At 48.4% G+C, this 8,029-nt stretch overlaps 1 protein-coding gene across 2 annotated transcripts in view; it reads left to right on the top strand.

Annotated features, from left to right (window-relative positions):
* Positions 1–1,874: 1,874 nt before the first annotated feature.
* Positions 1,875–8,029, top strand: part of LOC140687812 (N-acetyllactosaminide beta-1,6-N-acetylglucosaminyl-transferase-like) — a 76,102-nt gene continuing 69,947 nt past the window's right edge. The window contains exons 1-2 of one of the 2 annotated variants that reach the window (XR_012062411.1): positions 1,875–3,229; positions 5,912–7,818. The gene's annotated coding sequence lies outside the window, so the exon portion shown is untranslated. Of the gene's footprint in view, positions 3,230–5,911; positions 7,819–8,029 lie in introns of those variants that run through there. The other variant, XM_072945695.1, reaches the window with a different exon arrangement.

The following is an 8,029-nucleotide window of genomic DNA, read 5'->3' as shown; positions in this document are numbered from 1 at the left end:
GGTGGCCCCGGCTTCACCTTCACCTTAGAGAAAGAGTGATTATTGAGGAAGAATGAGTGGCCACTCACTGGCCTCGCGCCTCTTCCCCTACAGAGGCTCACCCTCCACGCCATTGGGCCTGAGAGAGCTGAAGTCAATTTGGGGTCTTTCCTGGGCCCCTCCGCGGCTAAGCTGGCACCCAGGCTCAGAGCAGGGGAGGGGAGGGCTGGACCACTCACGGGAAAACGTCAAGGGGAAGTGAATAGCCTCCTGCCACGCCACGACTCGAGGCCTCCACCTTGAGTTCTCCAGCTGGATTAGGGCAAAGGAATAAGGTTACCAGTGACCACAGAAAAAAGAAGCCAAACCTGTTACCAAAGGTGCCCAGGGAGAGGCGGCCCGGCGACCCCAAGGTGCACCGGCTGCGGCACCTCCGCTTTCAATTGGGTATTCTTGGAGCAGTGGGTACAGGCCTAGGTGTGCTGCAAGCCCGGAAGCCCAGAGGCCGAGAACCTAGAGATGCCCTGGAGGCCGGAGGATCGCCACCGCGCTGGGTCCCCTCCACGAGCGGCCTGGGTCCCTCCCGGCCCCAGGCGACAGGTGCAGCCGCAGCCTCGGCCGCCCGCTGTGCAAGGGCTGCCGCCGCCGCGCACTGGTGCGGAACCACTATCGGAACGAGTTTGCGCTTCTGTTTACAAAGCAATCCTGCCATCAAAAGAGGAACAAAATCACCACTTATCACACCCTGTCATAAAGTAATCTGCCCCGGAGGGAAACCCTAGCAAAGGAGCGCGCGGAGTTAGTGTGAGTGCGCGCGCGTGCGTACGTGCGTGTGTGTGTGTGTGTGTGTGTGTGTGTGTGTGTGCGCCTGCTCGAGAGCGGCTGGGGTGGGGGTGCAAAGGAAAGGGGAACTCTCCAAACTGTTTTCCAGGGAAAATCGCTGGGACATGGAGTGTCCCTCCAGGCCGGGGAAAGACAGAGTGTAGCCCGTCCGCTGGCTCGGGGGTGTGACAGGGCAGTCCAGGCTGGGACTTCCGCCTGGCACAGCGCGGAATTGCTTCCTGGCTCTTTGGAATCTGCACATCTGCAGCTCTGCCACTCCAATGTCTACTTCTCCAGTGTTTTCAAAGACGTCCCAAAGTGCCCCCACTCCCAAATAGACGTGCAGAGAGGAAAAGGAGTGATTCTTGGAAACCTCGAGGTCCCTTTTGATCTCTTTCTCCTATAGGGTCACTGCACAGCCCAAAGGATAATCTTCAGGGATTCCTAGCCAGTGGGGGAGGGTTTTGCTCCACTTAACACCCACGTGCTCCCTCTTACACTTGTTCCTGGAGGGGGAGAAGTTAGGCCATGTGTGGTAGTACCCGCCAAACGGCCAGGAAATGGGGGAAAGACAGAAGTCTTGGGAATAATACTGTGAGGACCCAGTCTCCTGGGTTATTATCTCCATCACTGTCCTGGCTGGTTTAGAATAAGGGGAGAGGCCCTTCAGGGAGCCAGACCCATTCGCAGCAGGGTACCTCTGGGGGTCCTCTGGGTGGCAGGCGCCTCTGCGCCTCCTGCTGCCCTTCGAAGTATGAAAAGAACAAGCTTCACCACCCTCACCCTCACGTGGCCTTTTCCCTTCAGTTGTCCACTGTGAAGACCTTCCTAGTCTTGGTCTTAGTAATTCAATTCTCGCTATAACCAGAGTTTGGATTTCAGCATGAGTGGTCCTGGACATTCAATACTGCTCCCCCTGCCCCTCACTCTTACAGCCAACTGAGTGAGATTTCCCTGCAGCCAATATTAATGTAGTAGGTCAGCATTTGGCAAGTTTGGATACAAGTGCCTGTGATCCAGTCTGGATTTGGGACTCTCAGCCTCCATAACTCCAGCCTGAGAAGTCTCCAATCACCAACCCTGAGAAATCACTTTGGCTCTTAATGGGATATATTGAGCCCCGATGGCTGAAGGGGCTACCATACAGGGCAGGCAGAATTATCAATGTTAAATTCTCACTGGCATTTTTAAGGCCTTGGAGGGGAACTGTTTCACCCTTTATCATTCCTGTACGGTCGATGAGAGCGGAGAGCCAATGTCATACCTGTGTCACTGGTGAGACAGCTGTAAGGTGAGGATTGGGAAGCTAGATCCAAAGCCAGCAAAATCACCAAGAGCAGGATGGGAGACAGTCCATGTCCCCAGTCCCCCGACAAAAGTTGTCTGGGGCAGTGAATGCCTTAGGGTAATGGTATTCAAACTTGGCTGTGTATTAGGATCACCTAAAAAGTTTTAATATCTTTGTGTCCACGTGGCACCCAAATCAATTGAATCAGAACTTCTGGGGGTGGGACCCAAGCATAAATATTTTTTAAACTATCCCAGGTGATTGCAAAGTGCAGCCAAATTTGAGAACAAATGGCTTAGGGCGGTGGTTCTCAAAGTGAGGGCCGGGGACCAGCCTGATCAGCATCACCTAGGAACTTATTAGAAGTGCAAATTCTCAGAGCCACATTAGCTCTACTGATAACTGAATGTGCGGCCAGGCCAGGAGTATTGTAGCCAGCACCCCACCCCCCAGCGACGCCAGAGTAGTCTCAAATTGGAGAACCGCTGGCCTAGGGAAATGTATACGCCTCCATTTGAGGCAGAGTTTGGGGACTAACTTTGTAATCTGCAGCCATTCTTCATCTTCCACCTTGTGAAAAACGTAAGACCCCAGCTTTGCTTGTGCAGTTTGGGGGGAAACAGGGCGTGTCTCAGCCCTAGGTATGGCGAGGTCGAAATCTCTCAAGCAACTTGCACTAGAATTAACCAACTTCAGAACAGGTTCAACATCAAGCCCCAAGCGCCTGCAAGCGCCCGGCGTCCCCCGCCTCTCTCAGCGGCGTCGGCTGTTTTCGCTGGATACAGGTTTAGAGCCACACCTGGGTTTTTCTTGGGGCCAGATGTAACTTTCACTCCACCTCTGAGCTCTGGGCTTCCTTTTCTTCCCAAGGCTTCCCGCCTCCACCCTTTCTCTCTCTGCTTCCGAACTCCTCGAACACTCCTGCGCTTCTCAGCCTCACTCGCTCAGGCCACGTGCCTGGGAATGGTCCTCAGAATCTCAATTCCGAAAACCGCGAATCCTCCAGTCGCCGACTTTTTCCTGAATCGGGAGAAGGACATCTCCGCCCTCCGCTCCATCCTACCCGCAGACTCATCGGGTTGGGGTCTCCGATCACGTGCGCGCCCCGTCTCAGCGCCCTTCCCGACCCTCGCCTCGAGGGTAAGTTCGCAGTAGTTGGACCTTAAGGGGCTGGGCTGGCTGGGGAGCGGCTCCGGGGCAGTACTGGCCGCAAGCTCGCAGCCCGCGGGCGCGCCCGGCCTTCAGGGCTGCACTCGCCGCCGCTGTCCCTCCGGCCGTGAAATCTAGAGGAGGGTGTGTGCCCGGGTGGAGCCTGATCACCTTTTGGGCTGCAGACCAGTGTGTCTCCTTGCAAACGGCGGCATTTGGGCAAGCAAGTGGGCGTCGCTGCGGGTTGGCGCGAGGGAACGCGCGGGGGCAGCGGGCGAGCCGCGCGCTCGGGCTCCCGCCGCCGCCGCCGCCCCTCCGCGCGGCCGCCGGGGGGTCCGGGCCCCGCCGGGCCGTCTGTCCCCGCCGCGCGCGGGCCTCGGTGGGCAGGGCGCTGTGGCGCCGAACCCCGGCGGGCCGGGGGCGGGGAGCCGATGGGGCTCGTCCCATTCGGAATTTAGCGGCCGGCGGAGACAGAGGGTCTCCTAAACTGATGCAAGTCTCCTGGGAGCCTGGGAAGGACGTCTCCAACTTTCTGCCGCGCAAACCTCGGCGGTCGCAAGGGCTGTCCCGGCTCCCTCCGTGCAGGTCCTTGAAGTTCGCCCCATTCCATCGCCCGCTGCCCAGAGGGGTCCCGGGTGGTGGACGGACTCAGACGAGGCTCTGCTTACTTTCAGTTTGTCTTAGTTGCCTAATGGCGGGACAGGCTGCAATTCGTGCTCTGAGATTTTCTCAAGGATCTGTCACTTTCGTGTAGAAATAGGAGATCAGGCCTTCCTTTAAAAAGCGGAGACCACTCGCTTTGCCTTTTCCGCCCTCCTAAAGGAGGCTCCCGAGGTTGTGCACTATGGGACCCGCAGACACCAGACGCCACTGCTTTTTCAAGCGACCGCAGACTTTAAAGGAGCAAATGTCGGTTGCCATTAAAACCTATCAGGCTTCCGTGTTTTCATGTTTTGTCATTTCTTAATGACGCAGCCTTACTGCTTTTGCACATGGTGCTGAAGGACCAGCACCGCGAGAAGGGGCTTTGCTCGGCGTGTTTTGAGGCTGTGCAAGGTTATTATCAAGTATCTCGAAATAACAGGCCAGCCTCCTCTGGATTTACAGTTACATAGTCAAAAATCAAAGATGCAAGTACCTTGTTTCAAGGGTCTAGTGAGGGTTTGTTTGTTTTTTGTCATTGATCTTTTTCTTTTTAAATAAAATATTACTTAACACGGTTCTGGAATATTGGGGAGGCATTGTTTAAATGATGTGTTTTTCTGTACTTATTTCAACATTGCAAGTTGCATTCGACAGTTAAGTTGACAATTTAACAAGGCCAGATCAAACATATAAGGGTTTTTTTTTTAAATTGACGTGGCACGTATCACTTCATCTGTTTCCAAATTCAAAATGTATTCTGAATCTTACAATGTAAATTATATGAACAGTCTTCCTAATTAGATCATTTCAGCCCCCACGTTGTGGGTATAAGAATTATACAATTTTCCTCTGAAGTGTGGTGCTGAGAAGAATGAAAAGGAAGTTTTTTCCTTGGGAAGTGATTGAAAACAAACACTAGAACCCGGTCATTTACCCACACACTTCCCTTTCTGACTTGACTCTCCCCTTTGACAATTACTAGTTAACATACCAAAGTGACAGGGTACTAAGTTAACTGCGGGCTTCAGTTTAAATATTTTATTTCTAACTTTGAAAAGCTAGTTTTCATTTGCCTCAGGAGCTTTTAAAGGTGAAGTTGTCCGGACACTTAGTTGAACAAAGACTCAGGAAACAATAGCATTGGACTGCTATCTGAATTTTTAAATTTCCAGTTATCTTAATTTTTTTAAATTTTAAAATGACAGTTTGAATGACCCTCTCAAGTGTATTGCAGAAAGAATAAGTACCTAAAAACTGTTTCAATACATATGTTTCTCCTTTCATTGTTGGAGCACTCAAGCTACCAATGTATAAAATACATGTTAAGTAAAATATGTAAAAAAAAAAAAGACATACTAAGTTTATATATTCTTATTGCATTCAAATATTTATACAAAAAAGACCCCAGGATATCGAAAGATTTTAAACATCCTTTTTTCTTTTTCTTACACTACTAGAAAGAGAAGCTCACAAAGCAAAAGTTCTTCAAACAATGGGATTTCCTGGCCTTGGCAGTTCCTGTGTGTCCCACTGCCGGCTCTAGAGAGGGGAGATCTGACTTGTGATGTTCAAAGGCAGCTGGGCTCACATTTCCCAAAGAGAGAGAACTCAGTATGCTTTCCACAGTTCTACCACGAGGAAGAAACCATAAGAATTACTCAATTTTAGAGCCATAGTGCTCTCATCATAATGCGGCTCACCGTAAATGTATGCAGTCTGAGCCCAGAAGAGGTGTCTCCTGAGCCCAGCACCACTCAGCATGTTAACAGCCAAGCGAGTCAGAACTAGGTTCCCAGGCTGTGTATGTGTGTGTGTGGCGGGGCGGGGCGGGGGTGGGGAGTCTCCCCACCACACTTGTTCTCTACTGAGTTAGTCCACGATACTGTGCCCTGGAATGTGTTCAGAATTAAAGGCCTGATTTTTAATTATTTCATACCCTTTTGACTAAATGTTTGAAAATCCAAGCATCCGATCTGCTATAAAGGGGTTGAAGTTAAATATGACCTCTGAATCCATTGTTAACTGCAGGTAGGAAACAATCAACGGTGATTGAAATGACCTCCAAAGCCTTGATGCTGGAAGATGCTGGAGATACGAGTCTTGGGTCTAATGGTGATGGTTTCCCCTGAATTAGCTCAGCCGCCACCGAAATCACAAGAAAGCCAGAAAATGTAAACGTCTAATCTGAACAGGCCTGCAGTTCCCTGTCTCTTGAACATTGTCTAGACACATGGCTGATATTTTATGGCACAAAATTCCAGTATAATAATTCCACTTTTAATAACAAGTGACGGTAGGAAAGAAGGAACAATCCTTAAGAAATCACTCTTTGGGAATTACCAGGACTGATAAGAAACAACTGATGGCAAGAAAGAAGACGTCAAATGAGTGGGAAAATTAAAAACAGAAGCAACCACCGAAAGAAAATGTTTTATTCATCAGTAATCATAACAAGGAAAATGGGTTATGCTAGTAGCTAAAGTAAATCGTCACCAGTAAGCGCTTCTGTACTTATTCCTGTCGGTGTGACACAAAATCTCAGTAACTTCTCTAAGGAAGGTGTGACTCTATTAATAAACACTCAGAAGACACACTTTCTACTTATAAGAAGTGCTTTTCATAATCTCTTAGCAGTGGCGTATTTGGAAGCAAAACTGGATCATGGTGACGACCACCTCCTCTGAAATCCCCAATACCACATTGTAGCGTGTGGATCATAAGCAATCTTAATACCACCAAATACACAAACCTCCAAACTCCAACTATCCCATTTCCAAACATTTTCTGAATGTATATATACGGCCTGCACAAGTTCAAAGTGGAATTTTTGTTTTCCTAAACATTTGCTGCCCCCATGTGTCCCTTTAGAAAACTGAGTCTTCAGGCTAAATCATGTTTAGATAGCAACTCCTATACGGTTTAGATACACAGAACTACAGTCAGAGAAACTCTCTAATTATCATAAGCACCAAAGACAGGGCAGGAGAGAGGTAGAGAAGAGGTCTTACTTTTGCCAGACTTCTGATGTAATCTCTAGTAATTGCATAACTTCTCTCTGCCTCCGTCTCTTCTAATATTAAAATGGGTGGCAGGTTGGCAGGATGGAGAGAGTGTGGGAACCAGATTTTTCCTAAGATCCCATTTAATCTAGTATTTGGTCAGTCTCATTGAGGATGATAAAACAGAAGTAGGAAAGACTAGTTATCCCATTTCTGGCTAAGTAGTCAATTTGGAGGTGGGGCCAAAACTCAGGAATGAATTTCCTGTTTCATCATTGAAAGCCATTACCTTGGCCTTCTGTCATCTTGACAAACCTGCTTCTCAATGTCTGAGTAGCTCTGAGCCTAAGAGACAAGGAGGAATTCATTTTCTTTAATGGCCAGTGAGTGTGCCGTAACCTGCTTGTGACTTCAAAAGTGAAAATCATCTTCAGTGTTTATAATATGTATCAGTAACAGGTGCTTCTACAGCTCTGACTAGTTCTTAAATTTTCTCTGTAATGCCATGATCTGCCTAGCAAAGCCATTCTCGCCTTACTTCCTTGATAACAGAACTCCAGTTTTGTTCAGTTATCAGGCAACCCAACCACATGACTCAAGAAGGGCTGGTACCTCCCTTACCCAAGGGGATGAGTCTTGATTCATTTAAGAATTAGACTATTCACTGGTTCTCACCCCTCACTCTTTTCTTGTATTCAGAAGACGTACTCCATCCATGTTTATTGTTACTATTTTAAAAATTATTATTGAGGTATAATTGACATACACTATTATATTACTTTCGGGTGTACAACATAATGATTTGATATTTCTGTGTATTGTGAAATGATCCTCATGATAAGTCTAGTTAATATCATCACCATTCATAGTTACACATTGTTTTCTTGTGCTGAGAACTTTTAAGATCTACTCTCTTATCAACTTTCAAAGATGCAATACAGTATCATTTAGTCACCATGCTGTGTATTACATCTCCAGGCCTTTTATTTTATAACTGAAAGTTTGTACCTTCTGTCCCCCTCCACCCACTTCACCCACCCACCCCCACCACCTGCTCTGTTAACCACCAACCTCGTCTCTGTATCTGTGAGCTCATTTTGTTTGTTTGTTTGTTTGTTTTTTAGATTCTACTTACAAGTGAGATCAT

This window comes from Vicugna pacos, chromosome 20 (assembly GCF_048564905.1).
Source record: "Vicugna pacos chromosome 20, VicPac4, whole genome shotgun sequence".
Taxonomy (NCBI): domain Eukaryota; kingdom Metazoa; phylum Chordata; class Mammalia; order Artiodactyla; family Camelidae; genus Vicugna; species Vicugna pacos.
This window is presented reverse-complemented; position numbering and strand designations above follow the sequence as displayed.